The sequence below is a fragment of the Cavia porcellus genome, unplaced genomic scaffold (assembly GCF_034190915.1).
Source record: "Cavia porcellus strain 051 isolate PalLab524CR breed Dunkin Hartley unplaced genomic scaffold, mCavPor4.1 scaffold_6, whole genome shotgun sequence".
NCBI classification, from domain to species: domain Eukaryota; kingdom Metazoa; phylum Chordata; class Mammalia; order Rodentia; family Caviidae; genus Cavia; species Cavia porcellus.
This window is the reverse complement of record NW_026947489.1, coordinates 8,216,073-8,240,823: the sequence shown is the minus strand read 5'-3', so window position 1 is coordinate 8,240,823 and position 24,751 is coordinate 8,216,073. Positions and strand designations below refer to the sequence as shown.

The window sequence follows — 24,751 nt, the reverse complement described above, 5'->3', positions numbered from 1 at the left end:
ATGTAGTGAGATCTTGTCTCTAAATAACAAAAGGAAGGAAGGAAAGGAGAAAGAGAAAGAAAGAAAGAAAGAAAGAAAGAAAGAAAGAAAGAAAGAAAGAAAGAAAAAGAAACTGTTTTTTTATGAACTATGGTTATTTCTCATTTTTTCCAGTTTTCTCACAAAGTAAAATTTCACAGGCCTCTGTGAGTCAAATTAAAGAATCAGATGTGACCCTGCTCTGTGATTCACTTAATGCCTGGATTTCCCCCTATCTATCAACCCATGGAAACAGAGTTGTTTTCAGGGTTGATGATACAAACTATTATACAGGGTTATACAAAAAGTCACAGCTTCCTTTTTATTGTGAAGTTCACAGTCTTTTTTTTCACCCTACCAAAAAAAAATGAAGCTAAGGCCTAGAATTTAGCTCAGTGGCCTAAGCGCCTGCCTGGCAAGCCTGAGATTGTGAGTTCAATCCCTGGTACCACAAAAAAAAAAAAAAAGAAAAAAAGAAACTAAATGTGAGTTTATAGAACGATACATGAACTGTATGAGAAGGTCTCGATCATGACTGATCACAGTGCAAGCTGACTCCAAGTGACCTTGGTCTACTGCCCTGGGTCCCGGGTGAAGTCACCAGAGCCTTCTGTAGTGCTTGGAACCACCCAAGGAGTGTGGATTGGAATCCTCCCCCGACTTGTGTGCACACAAACACATATACACATGCACATACATACACACACACACACACACACACGTGTGTGTACCTTCAAGTAGCATACTTCTGCAGAATTTTGCTTTGGAGGTGTATGAGGTGAAGTTACGTGCCCCAAACCTGTGGGGTGACCACCTGAGAAGGCTGCCAGCTGCCCTGCGGTCACCTCCTTTGGGCAGCCCTCCTGATGTTGCCCATCGGAGTTGGTCACCCCTGTGCCTGCTGACTTCCAGATCTTCTGCATGTGCTGGTGCGTGACGTGGAACCCTGGGCGGCAGAGAAACATTTTGCCCCTTACTACATTGTGAACTCTTGGACAGTGGATTTCACCCCTTCCTCGTGCTTATGTTCCTGGACCAAGCAGAGTCAGAGCAGGGACACAGGAGATTTTCCATAGGATTTGTTGATTTGCACTGACACACACCCCGAGGCCCAAGGAGCACACTGGACCAGTCTTGAGAGTCAGAGATTATGCCATGCAGGTGACACAGCTGGAAACTTCCTCGGGCCAGAAGCCATGAAGTCATCCTTGAATCCTTTTTCTCTTGCTCTGCACGTATCATCCGTGAGTCTCACCTGACCACGGTCTTGGAATTGCCCCAGTAAATGACTGCTCATACCACCTCCATTCTGTTTTCAGCGTCTACCTGGATGGCTACAGCAGCTTTTCAGGAATTTCTGCTTTAGCTCTTGCCCTCTTCCAGTCTGTTCCCAGAACAAGCTTTGGAGACCCTCCAGGATCCTATTAGAAGATAAGCTACATTGCATCATTCCTCGGCTCGGAGCTCGCCAGGCCTCCAGTCTCACTCAGAGGAAAAGCCGGCCTCTCCCTTGTGGTCTCAAAAGCCCCTCACTTCTCTTTCCTGCTCCTCTCCTCCTTCCTTTTCCCTGGAACTCTGTTCCAGCCACCCTTGGGACCCTAACATACCAAGCACACTCCTGCCCCTCTTTGCAGGCTACTCTTTTTGTCTGGAAAGCTCTCCGGCTCCTGCCACTACTCTGGGCTTGTTTTAATGTCGCCTTGCTCAGACCTTGTTAAAATTGTGTTTACCATCCTTCTGGAGCTCCCCCTTCCCGTTTTTTCTCAAGTATTTACCACCATTTTACATATATTTAACATTGTACATTTGAAAGACTTTTAATTAGCTACATTTACCGTTGTATTTTCCCTACCAGAGTAGGCCTCCATGAGAGCAGGGATTTTTGTATATTTCCTGCAGTAGCCTGGATACCTTCAGCAGTGAGTGGCAGAGTAGATAGTTACTAAGTATTTCTTGAGGAAACGAAGTATCTAATCCAGCTTCCTGTTGTTGGGTGGCTAATTGATAGGTGGGATACTCTTTTTAGCTGAACAGTTTTCTTTAGGTGCAAGAACCTTGACAGAAAGAGAAAACTGATTTTATTATGGTTATCAAACTCCTAACAGAGTGACTGGAACCCTCGAGCACTCCAGCAATGATGCAGACGGGAATAAAATGATATTGCCTGTGGCCACATGTCTGGTAAGACAGCCCTGGGCTCCGTATCAGGTCGCCTCTGGCCACCTTGTTCTTTCCCGTTGCACCTGCTGGCTGTCCTTGGAGCTGGCCTTGCAGCTAACAGGGTGAAGAAGTCTAAGAGCGGTTGGTTCCCAGGGGTAATAGTGGAGAGGGAAGGAAGGAAATCAGAGAATAACAGCCTTGTAATGGATGGGTGAATAGTGACTTTTCTTAATCAAGAACAGAGGTGGACCTCAAATTGCTTTAAGAAAGGAATAATTTGAGTGGAAGACATAAAATAGGACTTAGACCTTGCTGTCATATATCGTAGCTGTCATATATAATTAAAAAGAGAAGGGACAATCATTTCCTGAGGCTCACAGAAATTTATTTATTTCCTTAATGGTTGTGAGAACTGTGGCTGTATGGGACTCCTTTCTATAAGGCATTTTATGCGTCATGAAATAGTAGCTTTATTTTTCCAGGGCTACAAATTCAGTATGCAAAATAATATGCAGACACCTAGTAAGATCATGGCTGTAGACCAGTGATGGTGAACCCGACAGAGTTGGAATGTCCAAACTGCAACCCAGAACTCACCTATTTATCGCAAATGCCCGCACTGCCCCGTGTGCACTGCTGGTGTGATGCTGGGGTGACTCGGGGTGTGCTTACAGAGATGGCTGTAATGCCTGCTACAGCACGTGGGCTGTAGGTTCGCCACCCCGCTACAGGCCCAGTGAGTCATCATATTCCTGCGTGTACCCCAATCCTAAAACTTGCCTTCATCCTGATTTCTTTTCTTCACACTTAACTTCAACCCAATGTTCTGGTTGAAACCTAATCAAAATGAATCAGAAATTCAGTACATCTTCATGTCTGTGATCTGTAACCTACAGATTTCCATATCTTTAATAAAAACATCTATTCATTGTTTGGGATAGGAGGTGTTTCCAGTTTAAAATTGTGTTTGCATTATGTAACAAGCATGCTGTGCTTCTTTTACTTACTAGGTTTTATCTAAAACATAACCATTAACTTGTTTAAAATTAAATTATTGTTTCTTATAAAAGTCCAAAGAAGTTCTGTACCTCTGGTGTTTTCTGGTGCGGTGACTTGAATGTTAGTATCTCCAGTGTTGAAATTCCACCCCTTGATGTGACAGTTGTAGGTTGTGGGGCCTTTGTAGGGGTGATTAGGGGGTGAAAGATGGGCTCTCATGAATGGGTGAACCTCCATCAGTGAGCCTCTTATAGATGAGCTTCAAGAAATAAATGTCCATTGTTTACATAGCTGCCTCGTGTATGTATTCTGTTACGGTAGCTGGAACAGACTAAGAAGTCGGTACTGGAGATGAAGTTCCTTGTGTAACGATCATGGTCACTTAACAAGGTGAAAGTGTCCTGAGAATGTGGCATTGGACAGTTTTGTCATTATTTTGGCATCACAGGATGCATTTTCACTGACTTCAATGGTTTAGGTCAATCATTCAGACTGGCCCGCTCGTGCAGTTAAGACATGCATTAAACATGAGATGTATGATGTTACTGCCAGTGCAGCATAAAAAGATTTCCCAGTAAATACTTTTTATGAAATAGAAACATAGATTAAAATAGGTTTAAAAATATGATTTAGTAAATACAAAAACCAGTAGAATAGTTGCTTATTATCAAGTATTGGGTACATATGTAATTGTATGTGCTATGCTTTTGTATATCGGCAGCACGGGGTTGTTTTACAGCAACATTTTCAGATAACTGCATGGGGAAAGCATTGTGCTCTATCACAACAGCTGTGAAATCACCAGGCAGCAGGGATTTTTCAGCTTCATTTTAAGCTTCTTGGGTCACTGTTGCATATGCTGTCCGTGGTTGACTTTAACACTGTTAAGCAGTGTATAAGAATTCCTAAGACTCTGGAGGCCTCTTTGCAACTGAGTAAGGGTAGAGGCTGGAAGAGTTTTGGCCTGCATACAAGAAAAAGCTCATTGTCCTGTGCATGCACCATCAAGGACAATCATGAGGGAAGTTAGCTGAAGAGGAGGCGAGCTGTAGGAAAAGCCTCAGTCTTTTTGGAGAATACCTATGTGGTCAGAATGTTCTTAGAAATGTGTACCATGCAGGCCAGTCTGCTGGGGACTTTGTTGGGACTGAACATGGAGGAACCATGGATGATGTTAGACCTTGGGCTTGCTGATGTGCAAGGCTCTGCTCACTGCATTCCAGGGCGGGGCTCCTTGGCCACGTCAGGTTCTGCTCCACTGAGTCCTGAGTGTGCCTCCAAAGGCACAGTTGGTAAACCTTGGTAGCATCTGGGCAGTACCATCTCTGCAGACAAGAAGCATGCAAGGTCCGTCTGTCTAGATCGTAAGGAAGGAAGCAGCCAGTATGCTTGAGTGGTGGAAGACTCAGGTCAGGCTGCTGCAACGGCAGGCAAGTGCCAACCCCTCTGAGGGCTTCTAGGCTGCAGGAACCAGCTGCACCTGCAGAGACTCCTGTGGGCTGTGCTGAGCAAAGCCCTTGGGTCCAGTTACAAAGGATCCACCAACAGCAGCATCACAGAAACAGCAGTGACAGCTTTTCATTGCACTGGGAGTAAATTCAGCGGGCCTGGAAGTTGTCTAAACGCCCTTCCCTGTCTCCAGCCCTTCCAGCTGCACAGTTGTTCTGATGGCAAGAAGAATTAAGCAAAATAATGAAGTGGCTCTATTTCTGTTCCCTTTCAGGGACCTTTCCCCCTTTATTTCCTCTTTGGCTTCAGATAACTTACAAAAATCACTTTATATTAAATGGTACAAGAAAAATCTCATCATCTTGGCGGGGGCCCCCCTCCACCACAGTTTTGTTGGGCTTCTTCGCCCTGGGCATAGTAGACTCAGAAGATGTGGCCACCTTGGCTGCTGTGCCCCTTTGGAGCTGGGGTCTGCCACATAGTCCCGAATGGAGCTGAAGGGGGGTGGGAAAGAAAAAAGGATACAGTGACGGTGAGTGACAGTGGTAGCAAAGGGAACCTTTGAGAAAAAGAAAGGAGATATCTAATGGAAGAAATTAGAATGGCTTTGCTGTGTGGTGTGTGCTAAACGTGCCAAAAATCTGCCAAGCGTTGACTTCCCTGTGAAATCTTCAGTGAGATTACTGTGCCTGAGGGGTGTCTCAGAGCACCAGGTCCTTTCTTCACCCAGGCCTTTGGGACGAACGATGAGTGCCATCTGTCAGCGGAGGAGAGGGCTGAGGGGGAGCTGGCGCTCACCCTGGCCACGTCTTTCCCATCACTTTCCCTGGGCCTGACTGTGCAGGGCAGCCTGATCTGCCTCTCTGCACCTGCTGTAGGGGAGGCTGGGGAAGCGTGTGGGTGACAATTACATCCAAGAGGGGCTGCTGGCTTTCCGTGGAGCTGCCGTGGTCACTAGTGTGGTAAAATAATGCTCATCTTGTTGCTCTTCTTAATTTATAAAACTCACTGGCCCATTAATCTAATTTTTGCATAAAATAAGACTGTGAATTCATTTTTTATTTTATTTTTTCCAAATCTATTTTATTTCAAGGAGAAAAAGAAAAAGAAAGAATAAGATGAAGAAAAACTAAAGCAAAATTTCAAAGCATGTCAATCAGGGGCAACAATGGTACATACATTGCATATTGTCATCCCCAAATCACTCACCCAGAGCACAAGACATCTGCATTCAGTTGTCCAAATAATAGCAGAACAAATCTTTCTCTTCAGTGAACTCAGACAAATCAGTAGTATAACTATTGTATTTTTTATAAACATAGACATATGTTGTTTTACACTAATGAGACAATATGATGTTTACACGTGTGTCTTATTTATTTCACTAATGAGTATGTTCTCAAGTTGCATCTTTTACTTATAGAAGTCTCAGGTTTATCCTTCTTTATGGCTGACTAGTACTCATTATATAAAAATACTACAGTTTTTTTTTAATCCATCCCTTAGTTGATGGGTATTTAGGTTGTTTCTAAGATCTTACAAATTTGTTTCTAAGATCTTACAAATTCTGCTGCTATAAACATGGGTACACATATATCACTGTGATATGATGTTTTTAATTCTTTTGGGAAGATACTCAGAAGGAGAATAGGTGAGTTGAATGGGATCTCTAGTCTTAGTTTTTTTAGGAATCTCCACACTAATTTCCACAATGGTTGCATCAGTCTACACTCCCACCAACAGTGGAAGAGGGTTCCTTTTTCCCCACAGCCCCTCCAGCATTTCTTATTGCTTGATTTCCTGATAAAAGCCATTCTTTGTGAGATAAAGTAGAATCTCAGTGTCATTTTCATTTGTACCTTTTGAATGATCAGTGATGTTGGACATTTTTTCACACAGTTATTTGCTGTTTGTATTTCTTTATCTGAGAAGTGTGTATTTATCTCAGATACCCATTTTTTGGACTGGATCTTTAAATCTGGGAAGACTGATTGTTTTTTCTTTTTATGTTCTCAATAGTAATCGTTTGGCTGAGGAATAGTTGGCAAACATTTTTCCCACATTGTGGGTTGTCTCTTTGCTCTGTTGGTGTTTTTTGTTGCTGTGAAAACGCTGTTCAATACGGTGAGATCCCAGTTGTTGATTCTTTGTGGTAGTTCCTGTGCAATCAGGGTTTCCTTCATAAGGTCTTAGCCTACACCAATGTCTTCAAGAATTTTATCTCCTCTATCTTCCAGCACATTTAATATTTCTGTTTTAATATTAAGATCTTTGATCCATTCTGATTTTAGCTTGGTACAAGATGAAAGTTACACATTGAGTTTTGAGCTTTGGCATATGTAGAGCCAGTTTTTCCAGCATCATTTATTAAAGAGGCTGTCTTTCTTCCAGTGAATGTGGTTGACGCCTTTGTCAAAGATAAGGTAGCTTAGTGTGTCTGGAGTTGTTTCTGCATCTTCTAATCTGTTCCATTGATCTTCAGGTCAGTTTTTGTTTGGTTTGGTTTTTTGCCAGTTCCACACTGTCTTTATCACAGTAGCTTTATAGCATAAGTTTGTCAGGTATTGAGATCCCTCCTGTCTTGTCTTTGTTACCTAGAATTGCCTTTGCTATTCTGGGTCTCTTCTGGATTCAGATAAATTTTAGCATTGTTTTCTGTGATTATGTGAGATATGCTATTGGAATTTTGATTGGGATTGCACTGAATCTATATAACACTTTTGGAAGTATGGCCATTTTGACTACATTAGTTCTTCCTACCCAAGACCATGGGATATCTCTCCATTTTCTGATATCCTCTTCAATCTTCTTCTACTGTGTCCTGTAGTTTTCAACATAGAGGTCTTTTATATCCTATTTTAGATTGATTCCTAGATACTTCATTTTTTTGGATGCTGTTATAAAAAGGCATTGTTTCTCTGATTTATCACTTAGTGAGTTTGTTATTTATGTACAGGAAGGTTTTTAATTTTTGAGTGTTGACTATGTATCTGGCTATTTTACTGAATTTGCTTATTACATCTAGAAGTCTTTTGGTGGAGTTTTTGGGTCTTCTAAATACAGTATCATGTCATCTGCAAATAAGGATAGTTTTAACTTCTTCATTTCCTGTCTTTATCCCTTTTATTTCTTTCTCTTGTCTAATTGTTCAGCTAAAGTTTTCAGGACTATGTTGAACAAGAGTGGAGACAATGGACATTCTTGTTTTGTTCCTAATTTTAGAGTGAAAGCTTTCAGTTTTTGTCCATTTAGTATGATGTTGGCTGTTGGTTTGTCATAGATGGCCTTTATCAGATTGAGATAAAGACCACCTATTCCAATTTTCTGTAGTATTTTTTATCATAAACAGGTGCTGTCAAAAGCTCTTTCTGCATCTATTGAGATTATCATATGATTTTTGTCCTTGGCTCTGTTAATGTAGTGTATTACCTTTATGGATTTATGTATGTAGAACCATCCCTGCATCCCTGACCCACTTGATCATGGTACATAATCATCTTGATGATTTCCTAAATTCTGTTTAGAAATTTAGGAATCTTATTAAGGATTTTTACACCTATGTTTGTTAGGGGAATTGGCCTAGCATTCTGTTTCTTAGTAGGATCCTTCTCTGGTTTTGGTATCGGAGTAATGCTTGTTTTCAGGAATGAATTTGAAAGCATTGCTTCCCTTTCAATTTCATAAAAGAGTTTGAGAAGTAGTGGTGTTAGGTCTTCTCTAAATTTCTTGTAGAATTCAGCAATGAATCCATCAGGACCTGGGCTTTTCTTTGTTGATAGGTTTTTAATTATATCTTCAATTTCATTTATCAATATTGGATTATTTTGGATTTTTATATCTTCTTAATTCAGCTTTGATAATTCATATATGTCTAGGGATCTGTCCATTTCTTCTGTATTTTCCATCTTACTAGATGCAAGTTTTTAAAGCAAGTATAGATGATATTCTTGATTTCTGAAGTGTTGTGATTTCAAGCTTTTCATTCCTGATTGCATAGATTTGAGTCTTGTCTTTCCTTTTTTATTTTATTTATTTATTTAGTCTTTTTTGAGACGGGGGTCTCGCTATGCAGTTCAGGCTGGCCTTGAGCTCAGTTTGTAGCCCAGGCTGGTCTCAAACTCGCAACAATCCTCCCACCTCAGCCTCCCGAGTGCTGGGATTACAGGTGTGACCCACCACGCCTGGCTCTCTGCACTACCGGGGATTGAACTCACAACCTCGCTTGCCAGGCAGGCGCTTATGTTGCTGAGCTAAATCCCTGGCCCTTCCTTTTTTTTTTTTATAAAGTTGGTAAAGTGTTTAGACAATTTGACAAATTTATTTGCCTTGATTATGTGTATGTCATATTATTTTTTTTCTACCTGAAAAGTTTTCTATCATGATGTCTGTGAACATTTTTTTGGTCATTTTTTATATCTTCTTGATTCAGCTTTGGTAATTCATATATGTCCATTTGGTGGAACATTTTGTGGTATCTCCTGCTTGTTCAGTCAATCTTAAGTTATTCTTCTTTGTCTCATCTAGCAGCTGCTGGATTCATTTCTCATCTCCAACAAACTGCCCCTTGCTATTTTTGAGAAATCTTTTTTTCCCTGGTTGCAAGGTGTAAGCCTGTCTTCAATATCTGAGACCCTGTCCTTCACATTGGCCTAAACTGCTTCAAATACATTCAGTGGAGTTTTTATTTTTCTGGATGTCTGCTTGAATCGGCTTTATGGATTCCATTTCTTTCCTGTGCTGAGTGTCTATAATTTTCTTAAGCTCATCTGGTTTTTTTTGTCTGTGTCTATGCTAACCTCACTAAGCATGGTGAATGTGTGTAGTTATCTAAGAGATTATTTCTGATTTCATGTTTCCAGAGCCTCATTCTTTGGCTTTGTTGCTTACACTTTGTTGCTTACACTTCAGGGAGACCTGGTGGGGCTTTCAGATTGTCCCACCTCACTGCCCCCTGGATTTGCCTTAGTGAACTGGACGTCTGGGGTTGCACTTTGCTTAAGTGTCTTCTCATTTTATTTTCTCTCTGTTTAGTTTAATTCCTGGGATGATGCTTGTAAGTCGCCTATGGTGGGTTGCTTTATTGGTGGTGTTTGGTACCTTAAGGGATGACTGCATCTCTGAGGACTCCTCCAGGTGTAGCTGGTTTTTGGTTTTTGGTTGGGAGATCTCACCTCTTCAGTTTGTTGGAGAGGAGAAGTTGTTACTCATTGGGCCTAGTCCCTGGTTCGTTGGCACCATGCTGCCCTATTTTCTGTGACCCTTAGTTAATCTGAGTCATGGAACCAAAGCATCAAACACAGCCTGGAAAACAACACACTGTGCTAGCCTTTAATTTGCAACTTTTAACCACGTGAAATAGATTTGTGATTATAACAAAATGTAAAACAAACCAGATAATTATGTGCAATATGTAAGTTCATAATGTGCCAATTTTGACCAGGAGGGTTCAAATAGAGAAGTAGAAGAAGAGAAGGAGATTAGAAGTAAGGTTGGAGGACAAAGCGGGGATCACCCCAATTTGGGGAAACTGGTGCAGAACACTGAAGGCAAAGAGATGGAAAAGATAAGAGGAAGAACAGAACCGCACCCCCAGAGAGTTAGGGACCACTTTCACACTCATAAAAACAATGAGGGAGAAAGAAAAAAAAATGGAAAAAAAACCCAAATAGTCCACTTTCTAGATTTTTTCTGGGTTCACTAATAGACAGCCTGTGGAGACAGAGTCCTGAATCATGCAAATCTATCGCAGCAAGCCAGCAGTTGTTTTATGGCGGAGTAGTGGATAATCTGCCATGGCCCAGACCAGGCTCATTGGGCTTGCCGCAGTCCAGGCAGTTTCCATGGGTCTGCACCCAGGTGTGAGTTGCTAGAGGAAGCAGGCACATTCCTGGGCTCTGGGCTTATCAGCCCATCTCCAGAATGGCTCCTGGCTAATTGCTTTCTCTCACAGGAAGATTAAGCCCTCTGCACTCACCGCTCCTCTCCAGTGCTGTCGGCAGAGGCCTGCAGGGCTGCGAGTCATCACTGTCACCATGACCGTGCATCCTCAGGTTCGCACAGCTCCTCTCACGTGGTGAGTCCTGTCTCAGGGCGAAGGCTCCCCGGCTACCGCCTTCTTCTTCATCGAAGTTTATCTCTTCACTCTCTCTGTAGGCTTCAATTTGCACTTCAGATCCTTCCTGAGTCCGGGACCCACTTCCCTCCTCTTCGTCTTTCTCATGATGCTGTATTCCAGCATCTGGACGGTGACTCTCAGAGAGGCTGTTTCATCTGCTGCTCACCCCTCCACCATCTTCTTGGAATTCGGATTCATTTTAGTTAAATGGATTTCCTTCAAACATTTTAAAACACCTTTATTGGTTTAATATATTTTCTTTCTTAAGCACTTTAAATGTCTGAGAGGCAAATTTACAATCCTAACAAAAAAAAAAACCCTCAAAACAAAGTCTGTTAAACTTACAAATAACACAGTCATCCTGAACATAGCAGTGTTATTTACACATTAAACATTTCTCACGTGTCTGTCACTCGCCAGACCATTATGATAGGTTCTCTGGGTTATCAGAAACACTTTATATGACAGTCTTTATATGAAGATTGTGTTGGGCTGAACACTAAAGCAATGTGCATATATGCTGTGTATTTGATTTACCTTGAGGCCTGTGCCCCTTACTTCCCGGGGGTTTGCTGCACAACTGAAGTGTGCTCATTAATCTCGATTGTTAACTTCAGTGGATCACAAGAATCTTGAAGAGGTGACTGGGTTGCAGGGCACTGACCTCAGTAGCGGATTAACTAATTGATGTCGTTGTAGCTGAATGGGCTATTGGAAGTGGGGCATCATTGGAGGAAATGGGTCATGCAAGCTTGGCCTCAAGAACTACCTTTGGTCTCTGGCCCCCTTTTTTAGTTTCTGCTCTCTGCTTCCTGGATGCCATGAGTTGGGCAGCTTATCTTTGCCAGATCCTTCTACCACCCTGTTTCTGCCTGGAGCCACCTGACCATGGACTGAACCCTCTGAAACCCTGAGCCAAAAATCAGCCTCTCTTCTTTAGGTTGTGGGTGTCAGGTGTTTTGTTTCAGTGGCAGGAAGCTGACCAGTACTTAAAGGAACACATTTGCCCTCTGGTCTAGGGGAGCTGGAGCCTTTGGTGTTAGGACTGCAGCACCAGGTTAGATGCCATCTGTCTCTGCTTCCTGCTGGGCTCTGGAATCCTCTATTGTTTTGGTTGAGCCTTATTCCACAGTGCTACTGAGGGCATCCCATTGTGGTCACATTCCACACATGCCTCTGTCAGTCACTGAGGCCACTCACTGTTGTCATTCTGATGACCACACGGAAAGCCTGTGAAGGGACTGCAAAGTTCTGGGCACAGGGAGCCAGAACCAGCCTATGGAGAGAGAAAAAAATTTACTTTTTGGTTGTGCAATGATAAAAGTGGAAGCCAAGAATGTATGTGTGTGTGTGTGTGTGTTGCTCACCCACTTTAGAAAACTAAATCATTATATTTTCACTTAAATTATTGCTACCTAAAGTATGAGAAGGACCCTTTATTACACATTTAATTTATAACTGGGTGTTCCTTTTTATTTTATTTTGGTAAAAATGGGCCTTTAGAATTTTCTGGAAATTAATTATTATACTTTGAGAATATTTGAATTGCAAATTTTAAATCAGTATATTATATGTTATGTAAATTATACTTCAGTAAAGCTGTTTAGTTTTTAAAACATTAAAATAAGCCATGCATGGTCGTGCACCTCCGTAATCGCAGCACTTGGGAGGCTGAAGCTACAAAGTGAGTTCATGGCCACCTTGAACTGCATAGTGAAACCTTGTCTCAAAAAGACCAAAAAAAAAAAAAAAAAAAAAAGTTAGAATACAGTTTCTAGATAGACTCTGTCACTCTGTTCCTTTTGGTGCTTCTATTATTTCTTAGCTTAGAAAGTCATTTCTCTAGGATGGGAGGAAGATGGGAGGAAACAAAGAAAAAGCAAAAATGTCAGTTAGTTATTCTGTTAGTGTCGCTTAGTTCATAGAAAAAGACAGTGTGTGTTAATACCGACTGGAGAGTTTTGTGCCCATATTTTGAACCCTGAGTACTTTGTAAAATAATAATATGCAACATATTAGCTATTGTTACTCTAATATCATCTTTTATGAAATTTTGTTTTACTTTTTTCCCATAAAATAAAAAAGTCATTTCTTTTCGTCTGTCATACATACTTTTCTGCTTCACAAAAGTTTCATTGTTAAAGTCTTAAATTCATGTGGAATTTATTTTGCAGGGAGTTGGGAGAGAGGGCTTGTTTCGTTTTTAATTTGAATTGCTACCTAATTGGTGCCACCCTTTTTATGTGGATGACTATGTGTGGGTTTATTTCTGGTTATGTGTTCTGGCCTCTCGTTCCCCTCTCCAGTCTTCCACTCCTGGGTGCCTGACCAGTGTAACACCCTTCGGCAAAACTGGCTGTTATTTTTCCTGCTTGTTCTTTCAAATGAACTTTGGAAATTTTATGTCAAATTTACAAGTTATTTAGAGAAAAATGTTCATAGAAAAATGTATAATATTACCACCGAGTCCATGGCATGGTCTATGCACGTACTTATATCTTATTTTTTATACTCCTCACAGAAATTTCCGACTTTCTCTAAATTGGTCACACATATTTCTCATAGAATTTATTATTACTTGTTTTATAGTTGTGTTTTGATCTCTTTTTAGCATATTCTCATAATTGTGATACGTGGTATTTTGATTTTGTGTATCTCACTTTCACCCATGTTTAAATTAAATTTAACGGTTTCCTATTTGATTCCTCTAAGCCCATCATCTGAAAGATAGAATACTTTCTTACCTTCTTTTTAATTGTTAGGTTCTGTTTTCTGTCTGATATCTTTTAACACTGCCCGGATTTCCTGGACATTTTAAAAATGATTTTTCAAAGTTAAAGTAATAGAAAAACACTTAACGACCAGTGATCATAATAACATAATACGTTTTTAAAGAAAACGCTGGGTTTTACAGGGATATTTCGTAAAGCCTTAAACAATGCATCTTGACCCACCGTGGTTTCCCTGCATTGCTGATGTTCATACTTTTTTGAGCACACAGTACTTTTAAACTGGCCTTTCATCCAGTTTTGTTCTTCTGGGTTAAAGAGCAGGCAGAGCCCGGATAGAGATGATGAGGGGTTTTCAAATTTGAAATTGTTGAGTAGAATGTTATGCTTGTTGTTCCATCCTGAAGGCTCTGAATGTTTTTGCTCTTTCCCTTTCTCTTTCCTTGCCCCCTTCCCCTCTCAATTTTTGAATCTCTGAGCTATAGTTCATAGATCTTAGCCTGCAAGGCTTCCTCAGTGCCGTACACAGCCATGTGATGCCATTCTGATTAGTTCAAAGGGAAAGGATTTTTAACATGTTTTTAAAAATGTTTTTAAAACATGTTTTTTAAAAAATCGTTTTTAAAAACGATTTTTAACATGTTACGTGTTTTCATAATTGGAACGCGTTCTAACTCAAAAAATTGTTCATAATTGCAATGGTGACTTTCCAGTTGGTCTAAAATGCTTCTTTTTCAAATGCTCTTAGATGCTAACATAAAAGGCTGACAGTTCATGGCCAATTCCATTTCCTTTCCCCTACTTCTTTTCTTAAGGCGGAAAATAAAAGCTGATTGTTGATAGGGGTTTTTTTTGTCTGTTTGCTTGTTTTTTAAAGCTTACAAACAGAGCAGTTTTCTGGCAGCTTTCCCGGGGTCTGGCATAGTCCTCGCCTAAGCAAGGCCTTGGAGCCTTGGCCGACCCTGGAGGAGGAGGCCAAGGAGCCAGAGAACAAAGCCTGCCAGCCCAGGACCCCTCCCGTGGCCTTCTCAAGTGCCGCCTGGGTTTCCTTCCTGTCCCAGGTCCACGTCAGCTGGTTCTCTTGCTGGGGAGCTTCACCGTGGGGGAGTGCTGGCCTGCCCGGGGTGCCCAGGTCCAGCCCTGGTAGCTGTCCCTTCCTCACTTTCTGACCCAGTAAGGTAGCCAGTGTCCTCCAGGCCTTGGTATGCATCTGGGAGCAGGTCGTCTGTAAACACTGGTGAGTGCTGAGATTCCTTCCCACACGGGATGGGGGCAGCAGGGCAGGATCTGAACGGGTGGCAGAGCCACAAAAGTCAGGAGCGCCTGAGGGTTAGGAGTGAAGGAGAGCAGAATCAGAAACGCCCTGCTTAGAACAAGGATCTTGTTTTCTTTCTTTTCTCCTTCTGCATCCGTATTAAGCAACCGTCTCTGATGGCTGTAGCTCCAGAATGCCAGGAGCCTTTGGCATTTCCACTGGGTAGTGCATAATGAGAACGGGAAGGTGCATTGGTTTATCCCCTGCCCGTGTCGCAAGCCCAGCCGTGCTGCCTGCCTGGCTGCAAGGGCCACCTCTCCTCTGTGCAGTCTTTCTTTATCATCTGAACCGGGGTCAGGGCTAGCTTCTTAGAACTCTTTGACCCTGTTTGTTAGGCTCCCTTAATTAACCAGCTCCTGTGATGTCCACAACAGGCTGCTTTGAACTGTACTTCTCCGAACTTAATGCTCGCTTGCACACATAGCCTTCCCTGCTGCCTACAGCACATTGCCTTATGGAGCACAGCTCTTCAGGAAAAATCTGAGAGAGAACAGAATGAAGAAGAAAGGCCTCCAAGATATCCTGTAAGATAGTTGTGGAATTGTAATTTCTGTGTTCATTCGGGGGCTGAGATGGGCATAGGAGACCCTGGCTTCAATCTGTGGTGTCACGAAATAAATAAATGTTCACTCTGCTTTCCTGCAGGTTAGTGTTTAGTAAATGTTATCACAGAGCAGGAGTGTGTTGTTTTGATTACTGGATCACATTCTGCCACTCTGATCTTGAATAACTCCAAGTTGGAATTTCTATGTTTGAAGATGGGAGGGATAAGATAATAGAGGTCTCCCAAACTTAGCATGTAGATCTTATGATTTAGATTGAAAAGGTCCCAAGGCCTCATATGTGCAGAGGGGGCTTTGGAAGGTGGGTAGGTCATGTTGACATAATCCACTGACCGGTTCCTCCCTGAATGCGCCTGCTCTGAAAATGTGGCTAGAGGGCTGTGACCTGCAAGGGTATGTTTTTTGTTCCTGGCTCTTCCTTTCCTTCTCTGCTTCCTGGCTGCCTTGAGGTGAGCCGTGTCGCTCTGCCATGCCCTTCCATCTTGATGTCTCTGCCTTGGAGGCAGCCAGACATGAACCGAATCCCCTGAACTGTGAGCCAAAGTAAACCTCACCTCCTTTAAAAAGTGGGTGTCAGGTATTGTATCCCGGCAATGTGAAATAAAGAATGAAATAATCTGCCTGTTAAAACTGCAGATTTCTAGGTTCTAAGAATCAGTAGGCCCAGAGGAGGGAGCCCAGCTCAGGGCCTGCAGGTGGACACACCTCTCACTGGCCCGGATGTCCAGGAAGCGTCTGCTGAGAACCACTGACCAAAACAATCTCTATGGTTTCTCCGGTTCTGTTTTTCAAGGATACTACAAGTCTTACACATCTCACTACAGGTCTTCCTGTAAGTCTAAGACTCAGAGTATGACTGAGCACGTGTTTTACTGAAATCCAAGGCATCTCAGGCATCTGTTCATGAAGTTACCTGTCAAAGACGCTTAGGTCTTCTTTTCCTATTGTGAGTTCAATACTATGACAAGTACAAATTAGGAGTGCAGGCTGCATACTTTACTAGAAAAGTTATGCCTTGAAATTCATAGTCTCTCTCCCTCTCCCTTTCTCTTACACTGGGGATCAAATCCGGATCACATGCATGCTAAGCTAGCATTCTACCACTGAGCTGCGTCTCCAGGCTGAATTCTGTTGAAGGAGAGAACAGTCCCTAGGACTTGGTTGTTTTAATAAGAATGCCCTGGAACATTGCTCATCCTAAATCCTTTTACCAGGAATGTTCACCTTTCAGGAGTTTTTATATTTATCATTCATATTCATTTCATTTACAGCATCATAGGAATGGACCACAGTTTTCATAATCGCATCAGCAATCAAATGCTCCTGTGACACTTGTCCAGCCTTATTTGTAGTTGTCTATTCCTTTGTAAACTTGAGCTCTAAATATTTTATTAACATTTCCACAAATTCTAAAGGATGTATTAAAAATATTACCATTCATTGACATATAATTTTTTTTATCACCAAAGAGGTTATTTTTCTTTTCTTTTTACTAAAAATAAGCCTTAGTCTCATAATTAAAGCCAGGAATGGAAAAGGAAACTTACTGAAAATGAGCCTTTTTCTTCTTTGTCATTTGGTCCTTTCATTCAGTGGCCTTTGATGGAATAAATGATCCTGGGATAAAAGGGAAAAAAGAAGCCTCACAATTTCACTGCTTAGAAGTTGTTTGTGTGGAGAGGGAGGTCAGGACGGCTGCTGCAAGGAATATATGAGATAGTATTCATTTATTTTATAATTCTGTGCTCCAGGCATGATACAAAAGTTAAATAACTTCACCTCCAAAGGAAGAGTAAACATAGGTTACTTAAGCAAGTATAAACAAGTGAGAGTGAAAAAGAGCACAGAGCAGCACCCTGCATTCCCCACGTTCCCTCTGCTCTGTGCATGCCACAGTGTCTGAGCTTTCCTTCAGGTCCTGGATTGCAAGGTGCCCCAGCCTGCAGGACGTGGGCCAGGCTTCCTGCAACGTCCATGCAAGCCTCGACTGTGGAGGAAATAGTTTCCTTCCTGAGCTCCCAAGTTAACTTCCCTTCACCCTAGTTGGAAGAAGCAGGCGGATAGATTTTCACTGGGCTTTAGGTTGTCTGAGGTCTCCATTTTACCATGGGAAGTTTGTCACAAAGGTTCTTGTTTGGCAGGAACAGTTGTCCTGAAGTGCCAGTGAAGAAAGCATTTTCCCCTCTGCTGATCAATTCTTTTTTTTTTTTTTTTTTTTGAGACAAGGTTTCACTGTGTAGCTCAGGCTGGTCTTGAACTCACCCGAGTTGGCCTTGAGCTCCAGGCAATCCTCCTCTCTCAGCCTCCCTAGTGCTGAGATGGCAGGCGTGCACCGCTGGGCCTGCCCCAGATCAATTCTTTCAAACAGCTGTTTTAGTAAAAGATTTCAAGTGATGTAGACATGTTTGCACAGCCACGGAGGAGTCCTGAGCGTGGCAGCAGGGAAGTGGGGGAGGGGTGCAAAGGCAAAAATACCAAAGGGAGTGGACCCGTGAAGCCACAGCTGTGGCGGAGGAGAGACCAGTTGGTCAAATCTTGAGTCTGTTACCTCCTTCTAATTGCTTTCTAAATCAAATTCTAAATCAATTTCCATCAGATTGATGTAGGACATTTTAAAAAATGACCAAGTTAAGTCCTTTTTGATGAACCACCTAGGCCTAAGTGGACCATTGCTCTTAATTCAGGGCTGTTAATCAGAGAGTGCTTCTCCATTACACGTGCGTGTGCCCAACACGTTACACAGCCTCCTAAGTTAATTAGGAATTTTGTACTCTACCCAAGTGACAAATTGAATTTTGGTCCCGTTCCCTTATTGTGCATGATATCATGTGCCTCCTGGTCATCTTGTGCTCCACTTTCTGCGGTCTATGGAGTGATTTGTTTGTATAGTCATTTAGAATAAAAGTCACAAAACTGTGTTTTGGAAAGCTATTAATGCCTCTAAAATCTCCAAGTGTCTCCAGGAAGTCTTTTATTGTTCATATTTGCAGCAAGGGCAGGAGAGTCATTTCATATCTGAAGTCTGCTCTGTAGTGTAGGTCTTTGAGCCTACTGACGTTTCTGCTTTCTTTCTTCCTCCCAAATCCAAACGCAAACACACACCCAAGTGGAAAGCATGTAATACGCTAGGCTTGGTGGCACACGGCTGGAAGCCCAGCTATTGAGAAAGCTGAGGCAGGAGGATTGCATGTTCAAGGCCAGGCCAGACCAGTCACCTTAGCAAGAGCCATCTCAAAAGGGGAAAACAGCATGTGATAAAAATCCTGCCATGGCCTTGTTATTGGGGTAACTGTGCTAGTGAGGGGTTCACTTGGTCTCCTCAACCAGTGTATTTGGGAAGTTTTAAGTTAGTTTAGATAGATAGAAGGACATAGGCAGTCTGACTTAGCATCTAGCATAACCAGTCATTTTATATGAAATATTAGATGGATGGATGGATGGATGGTGTAAGGGATCAGCTCACTCTCAAAAATACTGTCACAGTTTTATTGTCCACACACACAAGCTACCCTACTGACCTTTCTTGTGTGTGGGCCACAAGAAAGTTTGATTTTAGGCAATACTCAAGTGTAGGACGGCTAACATAATTGGATATTTTTCACTCCCTTTCTGGTGCGTTTAATATTATGAATCATTCCAAACCGTGCACAAGGGTGCACATCTGATGTCATGGTCTTGTCACTTCAGAACCAGAGTCAGCGGAGTGTGAGGACACTGGTGACCGCAGTATTGCTGCTGCAGTCCATGCTTCCTAGAATATCCAAATTTAGCTGTAAGCAACTGTAGAAGTTGACTTGCTACGAAACCACAAATACAGCCTGAGAAACCTAAGAAAACACTCGGAGGAAAAAGGCGGCCATTGGCGAACTGGGCCCTTGAGTCTTGGCTCTGGGGATCCTCTTGGGCAGCGAACCCTGACAAAACCACAGGCAACCACAGCAGCTGTGCAGGCTGGTGTAGAAAACCACCACGTGGAGCAGGTAAGCAAAGGTCAGAGATCAGAGGTCACTTTCAAGTCTCCAGGCCGCTGCCTGTTGCCTTCATTCAGTCTTTCAGTGCGAGGTATTTGCTGTTTTGAAATGTATTTGCTGCAGTGTGTTTACAGTTCTTGTCATCTTGTTTTAATCACTTGGGTCTGCATTTGCGTGAGGGCGAGGGCAGATGGAGAAGGCATGGGCATTAATTAACGCACAGGACACCATTTTGTGCCGTGGCCCCGCCCCCTGACCTCAGCTTCCTGTGGTCCAGGAAGACCGCGTATATTATACCCGAGCAGTCATGTGTACAAGGGAAGTCATTTTTCACGTCAGCTGTTTATGTGCAAGACTGGAAATTACACAGAGCGATGGAACCCTAAAATTGAAGGAACACCTTTCAAAGAATATATCTGGAGATTTCCTTTTTACTCCCCTACAGATTTCTGTTCCAAACACAGTTTGTTGTCATATACTGAACCGTGCCCTGTTTTCCTTAAATAAGGGTCTATCAAAAGTGATCTGACTTAGAAGAATGAAGTATTTATTTGTGACTGCGTCAGCGTCTTCCAAGGCATTTGCAGTGGCTTCGGGAAAGTTTGGAGGCTACCCATGGGCAGCAAGTCAGTTTGGATTCATTAGTTCAGTGAACCAGCTTTGTGAAAATTGTACTTCACTTTTAAGGGGGGAAAGAGGCAAACTCCAATTTGCAAAAAAAGTCAAAAGAGCCAGTTGTGGTCATGCGTGCCTACAATTCCGGCTCCTCAAGAGGCTGGGGGAGGAGGATCATTTGGGCCCAGAAGCTTGAGGCCAGCCTGGGGTGCATAGCAAGGTGCTGTCTTCAAAAAACAGACAAGCATGTGTATTTCTTCATCTGCCTGTCTGTTGTTTTGTTTTGTTTTTCCCTCTAACATAGAAAGGATAGGTACACATGTAGAGACTCATCTCTTACACGTGTAGAACTTCTCCTAGTTTATGAGAATCAATTATATAATGCATGATGAAATGAACAGCTACTTTGATGAAAAAGAGACACTCTGGTATTCAGTGCTGATTCCGTAGCATCACGCTGTGAAATACAGCAATACTATTATCCTTTATTTAGAGTGATTTTAGTCTGTTTTGTATTGTTTAATTCAATATACATGAAGGTATGGACAGCTATTTTGGAGAGAACGAGAGACATTATGGCAGCCATTGTTGATTTCCCTAATTCTGGTTTTGAAGGCTTAACATGCCTTCATCATTCTGTTCTGGTCAGTTTAATGCTATTTTGTTTTGTATGAATTCACAGCATGTGAAGATATGGACAACTATTTAGAAGAAAACAAGAGACAATATGATAGCCAGTGATGATCTCCTGTTATCTTGCTTTAAAATCTGTGTTACTTACATTATTTTCTTCTTATCTGATTTGTTCTGTTTTGTTCTGTTTAGATTTACTCTCTTTAAAATAAAATTTTAAAAAAATAAAAAATATTACACAGGCAGACAGATAAATAGAAAATTTAAAAAACAGTCTTCCAGTGTATGCCCTGGAATCAAAAGTGAAGGCACATCTTCTAAAATCTTTTGGATCTGTTATTATTTTATATGAAATTTCAAGAACAGTGAATTTCAATCAATGTAAAATCCTAAATTAGTAAACGTTAGGTGTCAAATGTCTTAGAGCATCACACAGAACTGATGTGTTATATAGAAAACTGTTGCCAAAGTGAGGGGAAATCAAGTTAACCCCAAATTTAACTGAAATACTGCCTGCCGCCTGTCCATTCTTGGTCACTTCCGGCTTTGCCGTGTGCTCATTAATGTATGTTGTAAGCATTTAGGAGATGGAACTAGTCTTCTGGACTCCGGAGGAATGTGCGCTGCTTCTTTTTGGGCTTTTTGGGCTCAAAGATTTGGGCTCAAAGCGCTTGCAGGTATGCGCTGCCTCCAAGTTCGTCAGGAGATCGGGGACTGCAGCAGTCTGTGCCGTTTAGACTCATTTGATGCGCTTAGTTGAGTGTATATTGATAAAAGCTGCTCCTGGTAAGCCAAGAATGCAAACCCATCCTTCCATCACAGATCGATCTTGTCCAGGGGAACTTACTGCACTGCTTGGTGTAGGTGCCACTAGCCACATGTGTCTGTAGGTCACTTGAATGTGCTTTTCATGTGTCTGAGTAAAAGAGTTTGGATTTAAATCAGAACTTTAATCAGAACTTGGAGACGCCACCCTGCAAGAAAGAGGGTGCGGCTTTCCTCCTGATGTTAGGGAGAGGATCAAATTCCACAGTCTGCATTTGAGGGAGGACTTGACCATGAAATCTTCAGAAATTAGGTCTCAAAGCTTGCACTGCTTTTTACTATAAGCATTCATTTAGCAGGTAGAAAAGAGATCTTGAATGAATGAAAGATAATAAAGCTGGCTGTAGTTTTCAGTGACAGCAAAGTATTTCAGTAAAAGAAAATCCAGCTGATATAAACAAGGTCCAGACCACTTCCAAAAACCTCTTAGGTACTGACTGGAAACAGAGACTAGAGGCCTTCCTTCTGGTCTGCAGATGGTCACCGTGCCTCAGAAGGCTAGCTGTGTACTTCACAGGACGGAGTGGGTTTTGCTGAAAGTCCCCAGCAAGTTTCCCCTTGCATCCAACATTATTTAGGAGGAACTGCTTGGTGACCAGTGGATGTGGGTATCTGAGTAGACCTATATTTAAACTAAGATATTCTTTGTAATAGGTCTCATCCTCTGTCAAGTGATTTTTTTTTGCTTTTTAGATATTCACTATATGCTACTTTGTAATGCAAATGAAAATCTAATCCCCTTAAAATTGTTTTAAATCAATATTATTTGCATCTTGAAATTATTACCTCTGTATTTACCTAACGGTCCTGTGTTATATAGACTTACGTCAAAATCAGGTAGCACTTTGTATGTGATGTTTGTCCGTTTTTATCTATCATTAAGAAACTATATAAGTAATTGTAATACTAATATAGCTATGCATTTAAAATCCATTTCTCATTAAATAGGGAATTAGATTTTTTTAATCAGAAAAGTTTACTGTCAAGTTTGAAAACAAAAACTAGTAATGCAAAGTTTGTTTACAGTGATGGTTTTGCTTACTTGTACTTGACTTACAGAAAGTCATTAGTGTGGAGTTTGATGGACTGAATTCTCTGAGTTTAGTGCAGTGCCATTTCATCAGCTCAGAGAACACGGACAACAACTTGCTGAGGTCACTTCTCTTTCATAATGGGTGGATTCCTTTTTCAACCCGGGGCATTGTTTCTGGCTGCTGTCTGCTGTGGGCTGGTCTCATATGGCTGACAACGCCAGTCCTGATCACGTCCTGCCGCTGAGATGTGCTGTTCGTGAGCTTTGTCCCCTGTCTCCTGCTGTAGGAACCAAGTTCCAATGAGCCGAGCATCTGATTGACTCTGACGGTCCACTGTGGAGACTGTGTGACCTGGTCCCTCACATACACCCACACTGGCACCCCACGGGCCCTTCTCCATGGTGCCCTCCTTCACAGAGAGAACAGAAGCCTCGGTGCAGCTCCCGCGTTGCCCTGGAACAGATCCTGGTTTTCTTAATGGGATCCCACTTTCCTTGCTGTCACTTAGGGTAAGGGTGGCTCTCGCCATAGAAAGAACATGGACCATGACAGAATCATGCATCCAGAAACTTCCTGTGGGCAGTACATCAGGGGTACAGGAGGGAGAGGTGTAAGAGAGGAAAACTTTCTTCTGTTCCTTTTAATTTAGGTTTCTGAGTCTGCTGGGTAAGAGCCACGTGCAGTGCTATCCTAGTACAGGATTTGATGTACTTGTTGCTCTCTGCACAGTGTAGATCGGCGGTCTACAGCTCCAGTTACAGAAAGGCGACTTCTAGATTGGTCTGGGGTGAAATACCGATGTGTGCTATGATGAGGAAAGCAGATATATCCTAAGCAGTCTGCAAGCCTCAGACCTCGGGCCTTATCTGAGCGAGTCACACTTGCTCATACCAAAGCTCAGAGAAAACAGAACATGTGCTTGAAAGAGAATATTGAGGCAGGAAACTGTAAACAGAATACCAGACATCAGCAAAATTGCCTCCCCGCCAAGTAACAGCAGTCCTCCGTGTTTTCTTTTAATGTTTCCAATATGATTCAAATAAGAAACCAACTCATTGTAGGGCACAGATTGCTTTGGCAGAACGGGGAGGCCGCCAAGCTCGGGCCTGGGGGCCGGGACTGTCGAAGGTCTGCTGAAGGAACACGTGATCCTTGGTGGATGGTGCTGTGTCTTCCCCAGAGGAAACCCAAGCGTTCAAAGACTAGAAGTTGAAGACTAGAGGTTCCTGTGCAGGGATGGTGTGAGGTCGCTCTTCACGCACTACTAGTGCTTTCAATGATAGCAAGCAGCCCTCGGTGGCATATATTCCCTAAGCTCACCACAGGCTCTGTTCTTAGAATTTCTTGTTTTTTCACTTTAGGACACTCACCTAGAACTTGCACTACTAATGAGGATCATGGAACCATCTTTTTTCTTCCTGATGGTTTCAAGACAGATCTGCAGAATCGCAGAGAGGCTGAGTGCCCGCAGGCTGCTGGCTTGTTAGGGATGAGCCATCAGGAGTAAACCATCCTTGTACCTAACCAGCTTTCTCCAGGACCTGAAGTATGTTTTTGTGCTATTACCCTTAAGTTGTGTTTTGTTTGTTTTTGATTTGCTGTTCTAGTTTGTGCTTTCATCTGTGTTTTATATTTTTGCGTTTGCATTTGAGCTCAAAAATTTTCATAATCGTCTGTGATTGTAATTCAGTAAGACTTACATCGAGGGAAAATCAAGAATCAAAGGAGTTGCCACGTAATCTAGGAGGGCACAATTAAATCCATATTTATGCTCATGGTATAAATATCTCTCTATCCCTACTGGGTTCTAGAGTTTCTAAGAGAAATAACAAACAGGGCTGCTTCACATGGGAAACTAAAAGTTATCCCTGAGTCCTCCAGCTCCGAGGTCCCTAGACCCTCCCGTGGTCACCGCTGTGAATCCCTGCCTACAGGGATTCTTCTCACACAGCTGGCCCCCCATGCTTTGCAGTTTCCTCCAGAGCCTCTCGGCAGGACTGCCAGGAAGTCCAGCCTGGCCATCCTTCTGCAGGGGCATGCTGTCCTTCAGAATACCCCAGGAAATTCAGAAGCACTCATCAGAAGTGGTGTTCAGAGAAGAGGTGGGAAAACTCCCTGAGTATCTATTAATAACTTTTTTTTTTGTTTACAGTATTTGTCTTAGAGCGAGAAATCCATTTTAATGCTTTTCCAGTTTGTGGAGGGGGTGGTGTGGTTCTCTGTTGCTGTATAAGAGACTTGGTGGATTGTTACCCCTCGATTCAGTGAGTGGGCGGGGAGTGGGCAGGTCTCGCTGTGAGCAGTGCTTGGCTGGAGTCATACATG

General features: G+C 42.4%; 1 protein-coding gene across 16 annotated transcripts in view; it reads left to right on the top strand.

Moving 5' to 3' along the window:
* The window catches only part of Tjp1 (tight junction protein 1), a 319,842-nt gene that overhangs the window by 175,041 nt on the left and 120,050 nt on the right, over positions 1–24,751 (top strand). Inside the window, exon 1 of one of the 16 annotated variants that reach the window (XM_063249912.1) lies at positions 14,560–14,707. The exons of the other annotated variants lie outside the window; for them this stretch is intronic. The gene's annotated coding sequence lies outside the window, so the exon portion shown is untranslated. Of the gene's footprint in view, positions 1–14,559; positions 14,708–24,751 lie in introns of those variants that run through there. 16 annotated transcript variants of the gene reach the window in all.